General features: G+C 41.2%; 1 protein-coding gene across 1 annotated transcript in view; it reads left to right on the forward strand.

The window, feature by feature from the left end:
* Nucleotides 1-19,594, forward strand: part of FHIT (fragile histidine triad diadenosine triphosphatase) — a 992,634-nt gene that overhangs the window by 734,913 nt on the left and 238,127 nt on the right. The gene's annotated exons all lie outside the window — the stretch shown is intronic.

The following is a 19,594-nucleotide window of genomic DNA, read 5'->3' on the forward strand; positions in this document are numbered from 1 at the left end:
ATTATTCCTTGTTTGGCCTTCAGGTGCTTTAGAAAATAGCTTGACTCCTTCCTCTCTGTGGCAGCCTCTCAAATATTGGAACACCACTATCATGTTTCCCCTGGTTCTTCTCTTCACTAGACTAGCTATGCCCAGTTCCTGTAACCATTCTTCATATGTTTTAGTCTCCAGTCCCCTAATCATCCTGGTTGCTCTTCTCTGCACTTTTTCTAGAGTCTCAACATATTTTTAATAGTGTGGTGACCAAAACTGGATGCAGAACTCTAGGTGTGGTTTTACTAGGGCTTTATTTTTGGAATTACATTTTCTTGACCTATAGATGTGCATGTTCCAGTGCTTGTTCGCATTTTTTTTTCTTAAAGAAATGCTTATAGGTATTTTGTTTCTCTGTGGCTGAAATGATCTTGCTTACTTTAATGACAGTGTATTGTCTTTACTATTTGACTTTGTAGTTTATATAGTTTACATTTCACTTTTGGAAAGTAAGCATGGCATAAGTTGTAGTGGCTCAACATAAATACACTGCCAGAGAAACATAAGCATACTGATTAAAGGGCTGGAGGCTAAAACATATGAAGAAAGGTTACTAGAATTGGGTATGTCTAGTCTAATGAAAAGTACTGTAGGGGACATGATAGCATTATTACAATATTTGAGGGGCTCATACAAAGATGAGGGGTAAATTTGTTTTCCCCAGCAACGCAAGGCAAGAAATAATAGTTGGAAACTAACCAAGGAGAGAAGCAACCTAGAATTAGGGAGAAATTTCCTAACAGTGAAAGCAATTAACCAATGGAATAGCTTGCCTTCAGAGGTTGTGGTTGCTCCATCACTGAAGGCTTTCAAAAACAGTCTAGCCAACCATTGGTCTGAAATGGTATAGGGCAGTGATGGTTAACCCTTTTGATGTTGAGTTCCCAAAGTGCATGTCCGAAACCCCAAAATGCAATGTGAGAGCCATCCCGCGCATGCACCTCCGTCCCCCCTCGCCCATTTTTGGCTTCCAGGTTGCTGCAGGAGGCCTTCCAGCCCCAAAACAGGGCACGGGGGGGGGGCTCATGTGGTGCCCCCATGGTACAGGAGGCTATCCAGGTCCAAAATGGGGGGAGGGCATGCATGCGTGATAAATCCTAAAATACAATGCGAGCACACCCACACACATGTGTCCCCCACATGCACCCTGCCCCCGTGCATGTGCGTCAGAGACATGAAGACCAGTTGGCTGGCAGGAGGCACGCCCACAAGTGCAGTGGAGCTGGGCTAGGGTGACAGATGGTGTGTCTGCAGAGAGGGCTCTGTGTGTCATGTGTGGCACACGTGCCATAGGTCCACCATCACAGGTGTAGGGTCTCCTGCTCAAGCAGGGGTTTGGACTAGAAGGTCCCTTCCAACTCTATTATTCTATGTTCATGGCAAACTGACTGTTGTCTAAGCATAGCCAAAGCTTTCTCTTCAATCAGTTTGCTTCTTTTCAGCCTTTAGCCCAATCTTTTAGCCTTTTCTAAAGAGCCAAAATTGTGCCATTTGATTGTTGTGTTTTCCTGAATTGTAAAGAGCTGAAGGTGATGTGTTTAATATAGTACCTAATAGGTAACATGTTCTGTTAAATATTCTTAAGAGCAGAAATTCCCTTTTCATTCATTTTTCATTCTTTTGTATGCCCCACCCCGCCACACACAGTGATGCTTCTTTAATGGCAAACTGAATCAGTACACTTGACTGGAACTTTGTATCAATCATAACATGTCATAAAATATCTCTAAAGAGTCCAATTTAATTTACAGCTTAAACATTTCTCACGTTTTTTTCCTTTTCTTCATGAGGACTAGGAATTGCAACGTTCAAATGTAGTCTCATCATAGTATGCTTCAGTTGTATCAGAAGCATTAGTGTCATTAACCAGAAAGCTATATAAATGCAGCTGGGTTTCCAATGAATTTATAAACTCCAACATTTGGCTAATAAGGCATGAAAAACAACATTCCAATTTTCTAAATGAGCAACAGGGCTGCAGCTAAGGGAGAAAAAGTAAAATATACAAAAGTTGTGTAAAAGATTTAATCCCTGCAGTACTAGAGAGAATCTGAGCATTCTCTTGATTCAAACATAATCACTGAAAATGGTTCAGCAGCCAGATCAAAAAATTTCCTGCTAGGGTTGAAACGTTATAAGGTAAAAGGGAAGAAACTGCCTATTAGTAGTGCCATTAATGCTAATGACCAAAATTAGGATATAATCTTCTCATTTCTAATGGCGAAGATTAGAATAAAATCTTTGTCATTAACATTTATTGGGAACGCAAGACAGTTTCAGTGACACCTGCAACAAACCAGGATGCTGCCAAATTAGCAACATATGTATGATAACGGCATACAAATAGTGCCGTTGTATTTTTATCATCTGCTTCTCTACAGATCTCTGAGGGCCCAGGCTGACCTTGACCATTATGAAACAATGAAGGGCAAAGACCCAGCACATGGTCTATTTTGTGATTCCCCAGCATAGCAAACTCCTTGACCCCCTGCATGTCTGAAAAGCCTGATAAATGGGCAGCACAAATGCTAGCCGGATTTCTGCTTGCTAATAGTGGTTTCTGGGCTATGAGAGGTAGCTTAGCAATAGCAATAGCAGTTAGACTTATATACTGCTTCATAAGCTTGCTTCCGCTTATATACTGCTTCATAAGCTTGCTTCCGTTTATATACCGCTTCATAAGCTTGCTTCCACAATCATTGGTTCCTCTTAAAAAGGGCAACAGATCCTGGCAAGATGTCTTCTGCTGCAAGAACCTGGACTTTGCAACAGGAGATTGCAGTGGGATTTAATATATAGCAATAGCAATAGCAGTTAGACTTATATACGGCTTCATAGGGCTTTCAGCCCTCTCTAAGCGGTTTACAGAGTCAGCATATTGCCCCCAACCACAATCCGGGTCCTCATTTTACCCACCTCAGAAGGATGGAAGGCTGAGTCAACCCTGAGCCGGTGAGATTTGAACAGCCGAACTGCAGAACTGCAGTCAGCTGAAGTAACCTGCAGTGCTGCATTTAACCACTGCGCCACCTCAGCTCTTCCTCAGGGGTGGGCTTCAAAAGTTCCAGCAATAGGTTTACTGGCCCGTTGCTGAGTGGCGTAGCCTAGTCGGCCTCCTGCACCACGGCAGGGCGGGTGGGATTTTTCTACCCTTCTTCCCAGGCTCTGGAAGCTTTCCTTGAGCTTCTGAGAGGTTGAAAACTGCTTCCTTGCACACTGGAGGCCAGTAATGGCCTGTTTACAACTTACAGTGGGCCCATTTTTCACCCTCCCCAGCCTCCGGAGGATTGGGTCTGGTCATATTGGTCATGGCTTAATTGGCCTCCTGCACCATAGAACAGGGGGGGGGATTTTTCTCCCTTCCCAGGCCCCAGAGGCTTCCCTTAAGCCACCAGGAGGGTGAACACTGATTCCCCGGGCTCTGGAGGCCGAAAACAGGCCCGTTTCTGGACTCTGGTAGGCCCATTTTTTACACACACACCCCGAGCATCCACGTGGGCCCTGCACTTCCCTGCATGATGAAAGGGCTGCACAGAGGCTCCTGGGATGGGAGGGTAGGGAGGAGGGGGGCAGAGCCATCCAGGGGTGTCATTTGGGGGTTCACCAAACTGGGCAGAATCCTAGCTAGATGATCGTCCGAACCGGTGCAAACCCTGCCAGCAGTCCACCTCTGTCATTCTTGATTGCAATGGTATCATAACAAGAGGAGACCAGGGCTCCATGATGTTGCCATTTTAAGAGGCTGTTAAACCAGAGAACCTTTGATTGAGATTTTAATCTCATCAGAAGAATCGGGGGAGGGGGGGACTTTCTTATGTGCTGTCAAAGAAAGGCAAAGCATTCTCTGAATGTTTCAGTCATTGTGAGTTTCATGAAAGAAAGATTCTCAGCAGCAGTGGAGAGAAACAACTGGTTTTTTTTCTTCCTCCTTTCCTTGCTCAAAGAAGTATATTCTTTGGAGCACGGCTGGAAGAGGACTGCCTCTCGCCTGTGGTGAAGTGCACATTCGCAGGGAACCCAGTGCTAAATCATTCGTAGACGACCTGATTCTGGGTCGGGGTTTCGTGCGTAGCAGAGCAGCTCCCTCCCTGCGATCTATTGAAAGTCAGCCCTCGACACAAGAAAAAAAAAAGGAAAAAAAGAAGTAGCTTCCTTATCAAGACAAGGTGGATTTTATGAAGAGAAGCCACCTTTATGTAAACAACAATAACACAAGGGGAAAGAAAGTCCTTTAAGTGATAAACTCAGACCGAAACTTTCATGCTCGCATCAAAAGTGACGTGAATGGAAGTTTCAGAAACTTCTCTAAATCATTGCAGTTCCCTGTTTCTTCCATTTGGTTTTCCCACTGTCCCTAACCCTTGGTATTAGGAGCAGCATTAAAAAAAGAAAAAGAAGAAGACGCTTTCTTTGATGGCTGCAGGAGACAAAGCAAAATGAAGAGCATTCAGTGATTGATGGACATGACACTCTTTGATCTGTGAATACCAAGAGCTGCGAGGCACTGATAAATGGAAATGATGGGCTGGATAATGAGGTCTGTTTTAGAAATATCAGAATCTGAGGCTCCCCTGAAGGGAAAAGGGGAGCAGACGTCCTTCCTATAATTCTCAGTAAATTATGACAGGGCTGGAGAGGGGTCCTTTTTTTTTTTTTTTTTTTTTTGAATCTGCACTAAGGAATGTCATGACACTTCAGATGTGCCAAGTAATTACAGGTCCCCATATTCTGAACAAGATGTTGAACAAGCATATTAAAGCTCTTGTGCATGTTGAAGAAGCAACCAATTAATCATAGCTGAAAATCCAGAAAGCAGCCAAACAGCCTTGCAGAATACTTGAATTGCTTCCCCTGGTATCAAGGCATGCCACTAAGCATCTTTCTATATATTTTTTTAAAAAAACTCCCTAACATGCTTTAGAGCAGGGGTATCAAACTCAATCCTATTGTGAGTCCTATCAGGGTATTTTTTTAGTCTTGAGGGCCAGGGTGGGTGTGCCCTGCTTGTCCCGGCCAACTGAATGGGAGTGGCCAGGGTGGACCAGGCCCTGGGCAGCACAGACTGGTCCCTTGCCATCTCTGGGACCACCCCGTAGGACAACTCTGGCCTATTGCGCACCAGATCCAGCCTGTTTTACACGACGGCTTTAGAGTATTGATAGAAGAGAATATTTGTAGCTCAGGGTTGAGTTACAATCAATGTCCATAGAAGCAGAGATTAACATCAAGATTAATACTAGGCCAACAATCAAGCAGTAAACAATACACCTATCAAGTTGATGGTCAGGAACTATAACCTAGACAAACTAACAGCCTAGTCAAGAAACCACCATGGAGAAAACAACCCTCCCATCAATACTGACAGAACAAGCCATCATATATAAACAGAGAGCAAACCCCATGACTCCTGGTGTTATCTAGTTGGGTAATGAAATGAGAGCACCAAGGACCTCACATGCTTTATAGCAGCGATGACGAAACTTTTTCTTATGCCGTGCCAAAATTGTGTGTGCCCAATCTCCCCGCCCAACTGCGCAAGCACGTACAACCCCCCCCTTGCATGGGCATGCGACCCCTCCCCAGGCTCCAGAGGCTTTTCCTGAAGCCTGGGGAGGGTAAAAATGGCCTCTCCCGGCCCACTGGAACTCCTCCGAAAGCCAGAAATGGATCATTTCCAAACTTCCGGTTGGCCCGTTGGGACTGTTTTTCGCCCTCCCCAGGCTTCAGAAAAGTCTCCAGAGGCTGGGGAGGGCAAAAAACATCTGCAACGGGCTAACCGGAAGTTCGAGAATGAACTTCCGGTTGGCTCATTGAGGCTGTTTTTCACCCTCCCCAGACTTCGGAGGCTTTCCTGAAACCTGGAAAGGGCAAAAAAACCCTCCCCTGGTCCTTTGGAAATGTGAAAAATCAGATGGCCAGCATGCACATGTGTGCTAGAGCTGACAGCTGGCGTGCCAACAAATATGGCTCTGTGTGCCACCTGTGGCACGCCATCATGGTTTTATAGTATTTCTTGTAAAGTAGCTTAAGTTCATGAAACCAGTTACTATACCCCTGGGGAATCTTCATGTTAGAATGCCTATTATTCACTTATTCACTCCAAATCTCTATATGGATCACATTTTACCTTAAACCCCCAGATTTAAAATCCAGATTAAAAACACTAACACAGCCAAAATACAAATATATATATACTCTCAGGATGTTGATCTGCATCCTGAATTTGTAAAGATCTTTTTAACCTAGTTTCCAAATCTTGTCAATTTTTCTCTGTAATGATTCTTATAAATAAAAATGGCAGTTTACTGTTTTTCTTAAGCATAAATCTTTTAGTACAATGAATTTGTAAGCTAGAGACTTATTTCGATCAATGGCAGGTTTCTCAATAGTCTTTCTCTAGTTTAAGCTGTTATGATGTATCATCCAATAGCTCATAAGATTCTCCCGTTATTTTTTGGCATTTATTTCTCAGATTCTTAGCCAGCCTCTCATTAGGAGAAATAAAGAAAAATGCAAAGCAAACTAAGAAAATGCAATGCAAGTTCCTTAATTTAAAGATATATATTCTTTTTATAAAAAATTACTGATTCACATAGGCTTCCTGTGGAAAATATCTCAATTAAAATGGAGTTCCTGTAGTGATCATTGTTGGATTTGTTTGCACGCAATCGGATTAGAGCAATTCCATGCTCCACACGAGGCAATGTTTTTTATCTATGAAAATGCTCCCTTGGTGTAAGAGACATTTATTGGCATCCAGGAAGCATAGTACCACCTTACCTTCCAAATTGGGGTAAAGAAAGAGGAATTTGAAAAGAGATTCTGAAGAGGATGCGTTCATGGAGGGAATTAGTAAATGTCTCTATAAGTTTGTAAACAAGCATGAAGATACATTTTCCCATATTCCTACAGCTTCTTCATGTGCTTTAATAAGTATGTTGCTTAGCAAAGATTAAAAAGAGAAATGAACCTCTATAAAAATAGAAATGATTCTCGCTAAAGAGCTTCTGAATCTCTGATATTCTCTATGCAGCAGTAAAGCTAACCTATTATGTTCAGTACCAGTTTGGTAGCTGGAGCACGCACAACTGGGCGTAATGACTGGGCGTGATGACATCTAGGTGGGTGGGCGGAGCCTTGCACCACTGCCACTACCATTTTGCCTAAACCGGTGCGAACCGGCAGCATATTACCTCTGCTATGCAGGCTTTCTCTCCAAGTACCGTCTCTCTCTGTCTCTCTCTCATGCATACGCGCGCGCGCGCACAAACACACACACAATCAATTTTTGTTCAGGATTTCTTTCTCGTGTTTTTTACACGTGACAAAGAATCTGTTTGCAGATGGATAAGATGCTATGTGACGAACAAACTTCTGACAAATCTTCCAAGTTGAAAGAAACAAATTTTGCAAACGACAGCTTGCTCATCATCCAAATGTTGGCAGTATGTAGGGACTCCCCCCCCACACACACACCTTCCTCTAGCCCACCATTCATACTCAAGTAGTGTGATGTTTTTGCAGGAAACACAACAGACTGTTTCCTTTAGGAACTAGTGAAGAAAGCAGATTTGGAGGAAAGCAGAGCCAAGGTTACCTATTTGGTTTTTCTCTTTTGCCTTTGTCTGGCTCACCACTTAAATGCCAGAAATGTCTCCTTTGATCCTCAGTAGATGTATTTTATGCCTGCTGTAGCCTCAGGGAAATATATAGTAGACTAGACTAGACTAGACTAGACTAGACTAGACTAGACTAGACTAGGATAGGATAGAATAGAATAGAATAACAAAGTTGGAAGGAACCTTGGAGGTCTTCTAGTCCAACCTCCTGCTTAGTCAGGAAACCATATACCATTTCAGACAAATGGATATCCAACATCTTCTTAAAAACTTCCAGTGTTCGCACATTCACAACTTTTCGGAGGCAAGCTGTTCCACTGATTAATTGTTCTATGTCAGGAAATTTCTCCTTAGTTCTAAGTTGCTTCTCACCTTGATTAGTTTCCACCCATTGCTTCTTGTCCTTCCCTCAGATGCTTTGGAGAATAGCTTGACTCCCTCTTCTTTGTGGCAGCCCCTGAGATATCGGAACACTGTTATCATGTCTCCCCTAGTCTTTCTTTTCATAAGACAAGACATATCCAGTTCCAGTTGAAATGGGGTGTAGGGTCACCAGAAAAACCGAGAAAGCAAATATCTTTCTTGGTAGCCAAATAGGCTAAATGGAGGGTTGGATCCCAGCACAATGTTAATGGTGGTTTCTGAAATTTCTTGGTGGTGGTGGTGATGAAGATGATGAGGATGATAGATGATGGAGAGAACTGGGATGACATGATAGCAGTCTTCCAACATCTAAGGAGCTGTCACAAAGAAGAGGGGTCAACTTATTCTCCAAAGCACCCAAGGGCAGGACAAGAAGTAACAGATGGAAACTTATCAAGGAGAGGTCCAACCTAGAAATTTTTTAAAAGTGTCAACAATTAATCGGTGGAATGGCTTGCCTCCAGAAACTCTGGGTCCTCCATCACTGGATGCTTTCAAGAAGAGATTGGACAGCCATTTGTCTGACATGGTATAGGATCTCTTGCTTGGGCAGGGGGTTGGAGAAGACCTCCAAAGTCCTTTCTAACTCTATTATTTTGTTAAGTAAATAATCATAAAGCAAGTCTGCCACTGTTGTAAAGTAGAGCAGAAGCTTATTACTACACATTCACACTGTTCAGACAGCTGTGTAGCCTGTGGAATGGCATGCACACCATCAATTCAATTATTTTTTAACTAAATATGGATTATGCTCATTTTGGAGTAATTCAATCTTTTTTTAATTGAACGTACTCATCAAAAAGAAAACCAAGACTGATTAGAAAATAACCTTCTGAATTGAAAACAGCACCAATTGGATGTTTCAAAACCATTTTAGCTGTTTTTAAAGGAGGACTGGATGGGTCTGTGGAGGATCGGACTATCCATGGCTACTAATTTTATAGCCATTTACTATCTCCTGAATGGCAAGCAGGAATGACTTCAGTATTGTCCAAATGCTGGACAAGATGGGCTTATGGTTTGGTCTATCAAACCATAGTTTGTGTTCTTTCTGGCAGGCAGGTAGAGTAGCAATGCATGTGCTGGATTGAAAGTAAACAATGTTGTGTTATTCTTTCACTCATTTTTACTATTGATTGCATGCAAATTGTATGATCAGAGACCACGTCTGGTGGTGGAACATACAGTTGCTTTCTTCTGTCTGCCCATATAATACAGCAATGGATCTAACCAGGCAGACCTTGTCATTCAAGAGGAGATCTGCTAAGACCTGCATATTCTAGAGTAGAAAGAACAATCATTCATGTGGTATAACTAAATAGGCAACAGTTACAAGAGGGGGTGGCTTTTCTTTTCAGATCCTCCTCCTTTATTTGGGAGGACATCTCCAGAAAAAGAGGGAGTTTGAATCTCCATCTCCCTTTCCTGTATGATATCTCAGTAGATGTGAAGAAAAATAGGCAGCATTTTTTCCACTCTTCTTCTATCCCCTTCCAAAATCAGGAATAGTTAAGAAGAGAAATAAATTATATTAATATACCTACCCACCTTGGTCCCAGCTTTCTTTTTCCTGTACCTTGGGAGAAACTTTGCAACAAAATCAACAAATAACCCAATTATTCCATGCAGCATCCAGGAATAGGGTCCTCTGGGTTGTCTGTCTATCTGTCAGTCCATCCATCCATCCATCCATCCATCCATCCATCCATCCATCCATCCACCCATCCAACTATCTGTCTGTCTGTCTAATAATCTATCATTTCTCTATCTCTATTTCTATATCTACTTGTATCTCTACATCTATATCTCTATATCTATCTATCATCTCTCTCTCTCTTTACCGATCTCTATATATTTATCCTACCCACCCACCCACCCACCCGTCTGTCTGTCTGTCTGTCTGTCTGTCTGTCTGTCTGTCTGTCTGTCTATCTATCTATCTATCTATCTATCTATCTATCTATCTATCTATCTGTATCATTTATCTCTATTTCTATATCTAGTGGTATTTCTACATCTATATCTATCCATCTACCCATCTATCTATCTCTGTCATCTCCATCTGTTTGTCAATTCACCTACCTACCTACCTACCTACCTACCTACCTACCTACCTACCTACCTACCTATAGCTATCACACTTAGGCACCATCTATTACACTAGCCAAGTGAAAAAGACCTAACCAGTAGTTAAGGATACCATGCACTGAGCAATATGCTGTGCTTTGTGGGACTCTGTTTCAGATCTATGGTTTATCCTCTGATGCAGTGTTTCTCAACCCCGGAAACTTTAAGATACTGTATGTGGACTTCAACTCTCAGAATTCTCTCTCAGAGTAGGAACTCTTGGAAATACTGCTCCGATGGCTATTTCACCAGGCTTCATTCTGGGTTTGAAGAAAATAAGAGGCAAGAATAACTGTGTATGTGGCTGACATAACTTGTGTAACTATGGAAGCCTCTCATCACATGCCCACAGATTTTCTCTATTTTCCCACTTCAGGCTCTCTTGTCTGTTTTAGATGACAGCTTTCAAATACTTAAACTGACATAATCATACGGGACTTCTCATTTTTACAGCCCAACCTAAGACGTCTGTCCCTGTGTATTTGCTGCCAAGTCCTATCAAGTTTTTTTTTTCACGTTCTGCTCACATACTGCTTGGTGTGGACCATTTATAGTATTTGTCATGTTGGCTGTTGGGAGAATTAGGCTGTTCTTTACTAAAACTTCTCAGATCCCAGCTGTATGTCTAATAAAGACAGATCCTGTCAGGCAGATAATAATAAATTTAAGTTCAGCAATGAATACACTGTGTCCTGGAAAAAAAATATATGTGGTTGCTAATAGTCAACACTGATTTGATGGTACATAATCAATCAATCAATCAATCAAATAAATCATAAGACTTTAAGATAAAGTCAGCAACAAATGATCACTAGGCAGGAGGAGGTAATCAATGGAATTTATACTTTCAAATTGGTCTTCTGTAAAATTCTCTGAGAAACCTTTGTTCTCACAATGGAAGACAAGTAACCAAGTGTTTCCCATTTATTGTGGGGATGGAGAACCTGTCTTCCAAGGTTCACATATGCGCCCTCTCCTTCCAATATTCTTCTCTGGCCATGGCAACTGCACATTAATGTGCTGTTGCATTTTGGAAGGAAGCCGGTTAAAACGGCAACCTGCTAACTCTAACATAAGCTTCAAATTAAGAATTCTCTCATGTTGAGTTTCACTTCTGATGATTTGCTACATATGTTTAAGTTGTTTTGTTGGCAACAATATGAATGTGTTTGTCATTACCACCTTCTGGGAAGTTTTGACTTCTCAATATACCCTACTTCCTCTAGTTCCTGATGATCACTCACTAGCCAGGTCTCCAACCTTGTTTGTTTTTATCGACAAAGACCTGTTTGCTTGTTTTTATTGACAAAGTTTTAAGCTACATTAAAGATAGTTTTGAGCCACCAAATGGTCCCACCGCTGATTTATACCCTCCAAACCAGGAAGCAACTGTGTGACATGCCTATCTTGATTAGGAACAGAGGTGGATTCCTACCGGTTCAGACTGGTTCGGCTGAACTGGTAGTAACTTGGTGGCCTGGGTCGCTGCAACCGGCAGCGACCCAGGCCTGCCACACCCCCGAACCAGTTCTCTCAGCCACCATCTAGTTTTTTTGGCTTCTGCACATGCACAGAAGCATTTTTTTAGTACTGTGCATGCGTGTGCCGCCCACATGCACATGCAGCACGACCCTGAGCAAACCGGAAGTAGCAGTAGCTGGAACCCACCCCTGATTAGGAATAGGGTAAGGTAGGGTAGGGTAGGGTAGGGTGAGGTAGGGTAGAATAGAAGAGAATACAACAGTATAGAATAGTTCTTTATTGGCAAAGTGTTAATGGACACACAAGGAATTTGTCTCTGGTGCATAACCTCTCAACATACATACAAACAACAAAATGATATAAGATACCAATAGGAAAAGATAATAGGAAAGATGAGAAAAATGATAGTAATACAACCATACTACATGGGTAAATATCCTTAGACATAAGATAGCGCTGGGGGAATTAGATGTTCAGAAGAGTGAGGGTACAAGGGGAAAAGCTGTCTTTGTGTCTAGTTGTTTAGGCATGCAATGCCCTATAGTGGTATCCTGAGGGGTATATTAGCCACTTAACTTCCATGGACTCATTGGATTACTTTCAATCAGAAGCATGTTTGCATCATAATTTATTTTTGTAGGATGGTTTAGAGATATTCTCATGGAATTGTGCATGTAGACACACACCAGTGGTAGGATTCAAATAATTTAACAACCAGGTCTCTGCCCTAATGATTTCTTCCAACAACCAGTCCAAGCTGCTCAGAAACTTAGCAACCAGTTCTCCCGAAGTGGTGCGAACTGGCTAAATCCCACCATTGACACACCCCCATAAAATGTAGAAAAGAATCCACTCACCAATTCCTTGCATCCTTGTATATATGCAAATAAACTGCTCCTTATTTTTTAATTTAGGCATTGGAGACTAAAAATAAAACGAAAGACTTCCTAATACAGTCTCTGCTCACTCATGTGAAACGGTCTTTAGATGTACACCCAAATGTGCGGAACTTTCTAATTCCATCTAAGGTTATGAGGTGAAGATGGCCCATGTAAAACACGGAGTAGTCCATGTAACCTTGGGTCATGAATGAATTAACATCTGTGATCCCACATTTTCATTTTCATTTTTTGTTCCTTGCTCTTCACTTAGGAATTTCAATAACAGTAAACTTTCTTTAAAAAAATCTGTGCCCTTCTAAAATATTTTGGATTCTTCAAACACTATCTCATGCATCATTGTTGTGAATCTTATTAAAGCCTTGCAAAACAACAAAACATTGAGAAGTGGCAATCTAAAGGAACATTAGTTCCTTAAATGCAGTTTGGATGTTGGATTCTCCTTCTCCTCCTCCTCCTCCTCCTCCTCCTCCTCCTCCTCCTCCCCCTCCTCCTCCTGCTCCTCCTCCTCCACCACCACCACCACCACCACCACCACCACCACCTCCACTCCTCAAGTGAATCTGGCTTCCCCATTGACTTTGCTTGTCAGAAGGTTGCAAAAGGGGATCATAAATGTAAGTCAGTTGTAAGCATTTGAATTTTATTCCATGACTGTGTGAATGCGGCAACAGTTGTAAGTGTGAAAATGATCATAAGTCACTTTTTTCAGTGCCGTTGTAGCTCTGAATGGTCACTAAATGAACTGTTGCAAGTTGAGGCTAGATGTATCTACAGCTTAAAAGTTCTTGTATGGCCAAAGGACTAAATGCAAGTGGGGAGAATCTCCACTTAAGTAGAATTTGTAGACTTGTAAAGTAACTTAATATATATATATATATATAAATGAAAGAATGAATGGATTACTATTGATTAACAGTAGAATCAAATGAAATCCTAAATATCTCCTCAAACAATTACTTGTTCCATATTATTAAATTATGAAATACCTCACTACTTTTGAAGAATTAGGATTTGATTTTGAAGCGGGAGAAAGGTGTTTGGGAATAAAAGATAGCAGAAGCAGTATAGCTAGATAGAGAAATTTATGATATACCTTGTTATGTAGTTAAACTGGGAATAAGTATTACCTTTCTTGGAAAAGAAAACACCTTCTTTAGATTTCAGTCATCACATTGTTAATAAGTATAAAATATTAGCTATTTTTCCACAGATACAGAGGTCTAAAGAGAAAACTGCCAGGGTTACTTCAAATTGTGACATTATTTGCCCACTCGTACCTGACATCTTAACTGCCAATATGTGCAGAGTTTTTAAATCTAATGTTTCTTGCATAACGTGTTTGACTTTGTAGAGTAGAGGTGGCATAATTTCACAAATAGATCTCATAGGGTTAAATGTTAAATGCATGACAAAGTTTAAGAAGCAGGCTAGCACTGACAAAAAGAAAATGATGAATTAAAATTTTCCTATCCTATATTATATTTTAACTTTATTACATTAAGTGTCAGCAGCGAACGTAGGAGAAATGTTTGCTTTCTTTCAGTATTGCACCACCGTTATTGCTGAAAATAATATCCAATCTAGATAAAAAATTTGATTCACTTGGAAAAAATGACATCAATAGTTTATCGGCACAGCAATCCGAAAGAGAAAAAACAATACCTATTGCGCTCTTTTATTTGTATTCTTATCAATATCCATCTCATGTACAAAGAGATATTACTCCTGTTATCCATCTTGATAAATATTGATGCCAAGCTTCTGAAAACAGTTGTAGAATATGTTGGGAAACATTTGTGGAATGATTTCTGTTTCTTCATTTTTGTTCTCTCTCTTGCCTGTATGGTTAGTCTAGATTTGCTGCCAGGTATTTGAAAGTGTTGGGGCCTGCCAGTGGCCAATGAAGCTGGCAGCAGATTCGGACAGTAAAGAGGTTGGGGAGGAACATGGGCCAGTCCTGGAATCTGGGGAAGGCTCTGAGGAGGGCTCTGTGTCAGAGGCAGAGAGGGGGCCAGAGCCATATGCCAGTTATCAGCTGCCTTCAGAGTCAGACATCAGTGAGGCAGACAAACAGCTGGAGCCTGTTCCCAGTGTGTGCATGCACAGAGTTGGGAACAGCTAAAGAACAGGGGTCAACTTGGGAGAAAGGCCACAGGTGGACGATGAATGGCCACTCCCAGAGGAAATAAAAGAGGAGCGAAAGGGGAGTGGAGACAATTAGTTTGTTTAATTGGTTCATGACTCTCCAAGACTCCTTGCCAAGTTTTGCAGATATCGGCCTGTCAGCTCTCCAAGCCAGATAAGGTCTGTGACTGTAGATCCTCCTTTGAAAGACTTTGCTGGATGTGAATGAGCAAAATTCACAGTAAATTAATAAAAGGGTTTTTTGTCAGGACAAGGAGTTTGCTTCATGCTCTTGAGAAGCCAAGGTCAGAACAGAAAGTAGGCTTACAAGAGCAATTAGGACCAGGAACTCCAAACGGCCTGGTCATGAAGCACAGTGTCATGTAACCACATTGCACAGCACCAACAAATCTGGCAGTTTTGGTGCCCATACTTAGACAAAAACCATGTGGGTCATTAAGTGAGAACCTTAGGTAATCACAACACAAGGCCTGGAGAATAAAATATATGAAGAACAGCTGCAGGTTTTGGGTGTGGCTAGTCTAAAGAGAAGAATAATTAGGGGTGATGTGATAGCAGTAATTCAGTATTTGAGGGGCTGCCACAAAGGAAAGGGGGTCAAATTATTCTCCAAAGCACCAGAGGGCAGGACAAGAAACAATGTTTGGAAACTAAGAGAGAAGCAACACGGAATTAAGGAGAAACTTCCTAACAATGAGGACAATTAACCAGTGGAACAGCTTGCCTCCAAAAATCGTGGGCGCTCCATCACTGGATGTTTTTAAGAAGAGTCTCTTATAGTATAGGGTCTCCTGCTTGAACAGGGGGCTGGACTAGAAGACCTCCAGGGTCCCTTCCATTCATTCTATTCTAGCTGACTTCCTCCTGACTTCCCGCATTGACTTTACTTGAAAGAAGCCATCAGAAATATCGCAATCAGGTGACCATAACTCACTATGACATCATGAGCAGCCTGATGGCTTGAGTGGTTGGAAAGCTGGGCAGGAGGTTAGCCATTCTGCGCTTGTGACCCGAGAGCTCCCATGGGGCAGGATTGAACTCTCGTCCTTTACTCCAGCTGTATTGCTCAACTCTGGATGCTTCCAAAGCAGAGCCTTCTGCTACTTTCATCTGACTGCAATAAATCTCTATATGAAAAGAGGCTCCAACTGGGTGTCCTCAGGGCAACGATGATGTCACTGGCTAATCCTTTCAACCCAGAAGTACTTTGGTGTTTCTGATCTGAGTGCAAACTATGACATCATAATAATGGGGATGCTACAGCAGCCAAAATTCTAAGGACGCACCATTAGATAGTTGCATGATGGATAACAAAGAGAGCCAGAGAATATAAGGATACTTACCTTTATTCTATTGATAAGAGCAAGTCCTTTGTATACATTGTATTATAAAGTGAAATATCTTAGGGTTAATGGACATACCAGAACATCTCATTATTCTTCTGAGAACCTATACAAGAAGCAACTTTAAATATTAAATTTGAAGAATCTTGAGTACTTCTGAATATGGATGGGAACTAGGCTAGGGAATATGTTATCCCCAAATCTATTTAAAAGAGAGAGCGCGCAAAGAAAGTGTGGGAAAAACCATGATTAAATTAAGGATTTGAAAACAATTGCTAAGAATAGCATCAACTTCAAGAAGAATTAGTTGCACAATTCTGTATGAGATAAGGATTGCTGCTTTAAAGTCATGAACAATAAGGAGAAAGTTACAGTGATATGACCAGCTGATATAGTAGAAGAAGCTAGAAAGCTGGGTAAAGTTGACTTGACTTTGTACAAGAAAAGTAAGACAATGGATGAGTTGGATGGATATGATCAGGGACAGGGATGGGTTCCTGCTTCTTTTACTGCCGGTTCATTCAGGGACGCGCTTACGGGTGCATGCGTGCTTGATGCACACTAGGCACGCATGTGCAGAAGTAAAAAAAATTGCTTCTGCGCATGCGCAGAAGCAAAAAACAAGATAGTCATGCCGATAAAACCTATTTGGGTGCGTGGCCAGCCGAGTTACTACCTACTCGGCTGAATGGTCCAAACTGGTAGGAACCCACCTCTGATCAGGGATGTAACTAGAATATCCTTGGAACAGCTGCAGATACCAAAATGAAGAACATAGGTAGGAGTCACTAAGAATTGAGCTCAACCTGATGGCATCTAATTCTATAGCAAACTGAAGATGATGGTAGGACACATCCTGCCTACATTTAAAATCTAGCTGAGATCTACACCCATCTTGATCTCTGAGCTTATTTTACATGCAGATTTGTCATGTACTGTAGGCATGTATGTACCTCTCTTGATAGCAATTCAAGCTATTACATTGGTCAAAGACAAAAGTCCTAACTCTATGCCAAAATTCAAATAACAAAAAAAATCCTAACCCTATAAATATAAATTGTACCAAATTAAACAAAAAGATGAAATCCTTAAAGTGTTTATTATCCTAATTGCACAATAAGGTAGGCTAACACATTTCCATGGGCATCCAATGAAAGCTCGAGAATCCAACTGAGAAATGATAAATTGCCACTAACTGCGGTAATTATCCCTTGACATTCAATGCTGAAAGTTAACTAAATATGCTGAAAGTTAAGAGAGAAAAATAGTATGCACTTTAATACATTAGTTATAGTCTTCGTGGGGGAAAAAAGTGGAGGCAACAAGAAATTAATATTTATCTTCTCTCAGTGTGGTGACAGCCTCTGTTAAGAAGTTTTTGAAAGCCAGGAAGAGTTTGCTAGACAAAGTATAAATTTTAATTGCAACCCTAATTGATTATCCTTGGCATGTTCGCTAGGTTAAGAGAGAGCACATGTCAACTTTCAAGGTCATTACAGTAATAGATATGAGAGGCAGGCAGGTTCTGATAAGTCACTTTGTAGAGAGTCTACTTGCTCATTAATGGCAATAGGTCTGGCACTTTAACTCCCCCAATATCTCTATGTCCAATTTATTTAATATCTTTTAATATTCCAGGATAGATTTGCAAGGGGAGGCAGAAACTTCAACATCCAGGTTTCTGCCGTTACAAAAAAGAAGTTAGAGCTCTGTACATTAAGTGCAGCAACTTCCAGTATTGAAATTTGGGGAACTGATCCTCAACTACCAATACTGCCAAGGAATTTCTCTTGAGAAAAACAACAACAACAACAACTAGGATTTTCTGGGATAACAACAATATGCATCCCCCTGGTTAAGAAGTAGGTGTTACCTCTGCAAATTGCACCCATTAATAAAACATTTATGGATCTTCCTGCTTGAATGGTCACAGTTTTCCAAAGGTGTCATCTTTAATTATCAGGCTAATTTTTTTTTGTGTGGTTTCCAAGAATAAGATTTCAAAATTATCAATATTCCTCGCACGTTCCAAATATGGCCTGCAGTTGTGAAACAATAAAAAAAAAAAAAAATCCAGGTTTTTTGTTTTTTTTTTGTTTTTTTTTTTACTTTGACAAAATCAGTTTTGCAGAACAGCCTGGGGCAGCTGCATTGTGCAAATTAAACAAATGATGCAAATGATGAGTTGATATGATTTCAAAGTCAAATTTGATTCACTGGGAACCCGTTCCATTTGGTTTATGCAAGAGAAAGGATGGTTTTGTCTGCAAACCTATGCTTATATCGGATGTAATTCTTAGAGCTCGGTAGAAAGAATAGAGATATAATATATATCTCTGCATACTTTTAAAACTTTCCTGTCTGTTTGTAACCTTCATTTGGGTGAAAAGATGCATCATGGGGCAATAATGTTTGAATCGAGGTACCTCAAATGGGCTAACTTAAGGAACACATGTAAAATACTCATTACATTTGTGTAATCGAAATTGCAGGGTTCCTCACACCAGTTATATTTGCAAAGTTGTGGCTGCTGCAGCATCACAGTAGAGAGCATGTATCCCTGCCCTCTTTCTTGCCTCCCTCTGGCCCCTGTGCCCAGTTGGATGGTGGCAAGGCCCAATAGCCAAGCAGTGATTAGTTGCTTTGGAACTGAGGCCAAAAATTTAAATCTCTTATTGGTGGTTGGGAGCAATGGAAGGACAAGTTAGTAATTGAAGATATGCTGATATAAGAAAAACTGGCTAGTAGTTGATATGTGAGCCCTCTTTGTCCATGAAGGAAGGGGTACCTTAGGAAGACACAGGGATGTAGAACATGAGTGTTGGTTACTTCATGGTTTGTGGCTCTTTTTGTTCCTCCCACCACCAGGAAAGTGGCAGGCATCTCTGCAAATCTACCAAGGGGGAGGAGGAGATGGAGAAGGAGGCTTCACTAAGATTCATGTGGGGAAGGAAAATGTCACTAGCCCATAGCACTAGTAATTAATAGCACTTATACTTATATACCACTTTACAGTGCTTTACACTCCTCTCTAAGCGGTTTACAGAGTCAGTCTATTGTTCCCCCCTCCGAAAAATCTGGGTCCTCATTTTATCCACCTCGGAAGGGTAGAAGGCTGAGTCAACGTTCAGCCTGGTGGGATTCGAACTGCCGAATTGCAGGTAGCCGGCAGTCAATAGAAGTAGCCTACAGTACTACACTCTAACCACTGTGCCAACAAGGCTTATATTATGGAAAGAAGGATGACTCAAATGGGTCACAACTTGTCTAGTTAGTTTATAAGGCTATCTGAATTGGGGTGAGGCAAATGAAGCCCTCTTAACCACAATTGTCTTTTTCATAATGTACATCAATATTTGCTTAGTCAATTGATATGGTTTCTCTTTAACCCCATCCTTTATGTTTTTGTTTTATTGCAAAAAACTGCCTTGGAAGATGGAGCACAGGGCTGTTCTGTATAGAAAATGATGTGGGGGCTTAATCAGGATGTTAGCAGTCTATGGGTGAATGCAGTAAGGTT

The sequence above is a fragment of the Thamnophis elegans genome, chromosome 2, assembly GCF_009769535.1.
Source record: "Thamnophis elegans isolate rThaEle1 chromosome 2, rThaEle1.pri, whole genome shotgun sequence".
Taxonomy (NCBI): domain Eukaryota; kingdom Metazoa; phylum Chordata; class Lepidosauria; order Squamata; family Colubridae; genus Thamnophis; species Thamnophis elegans.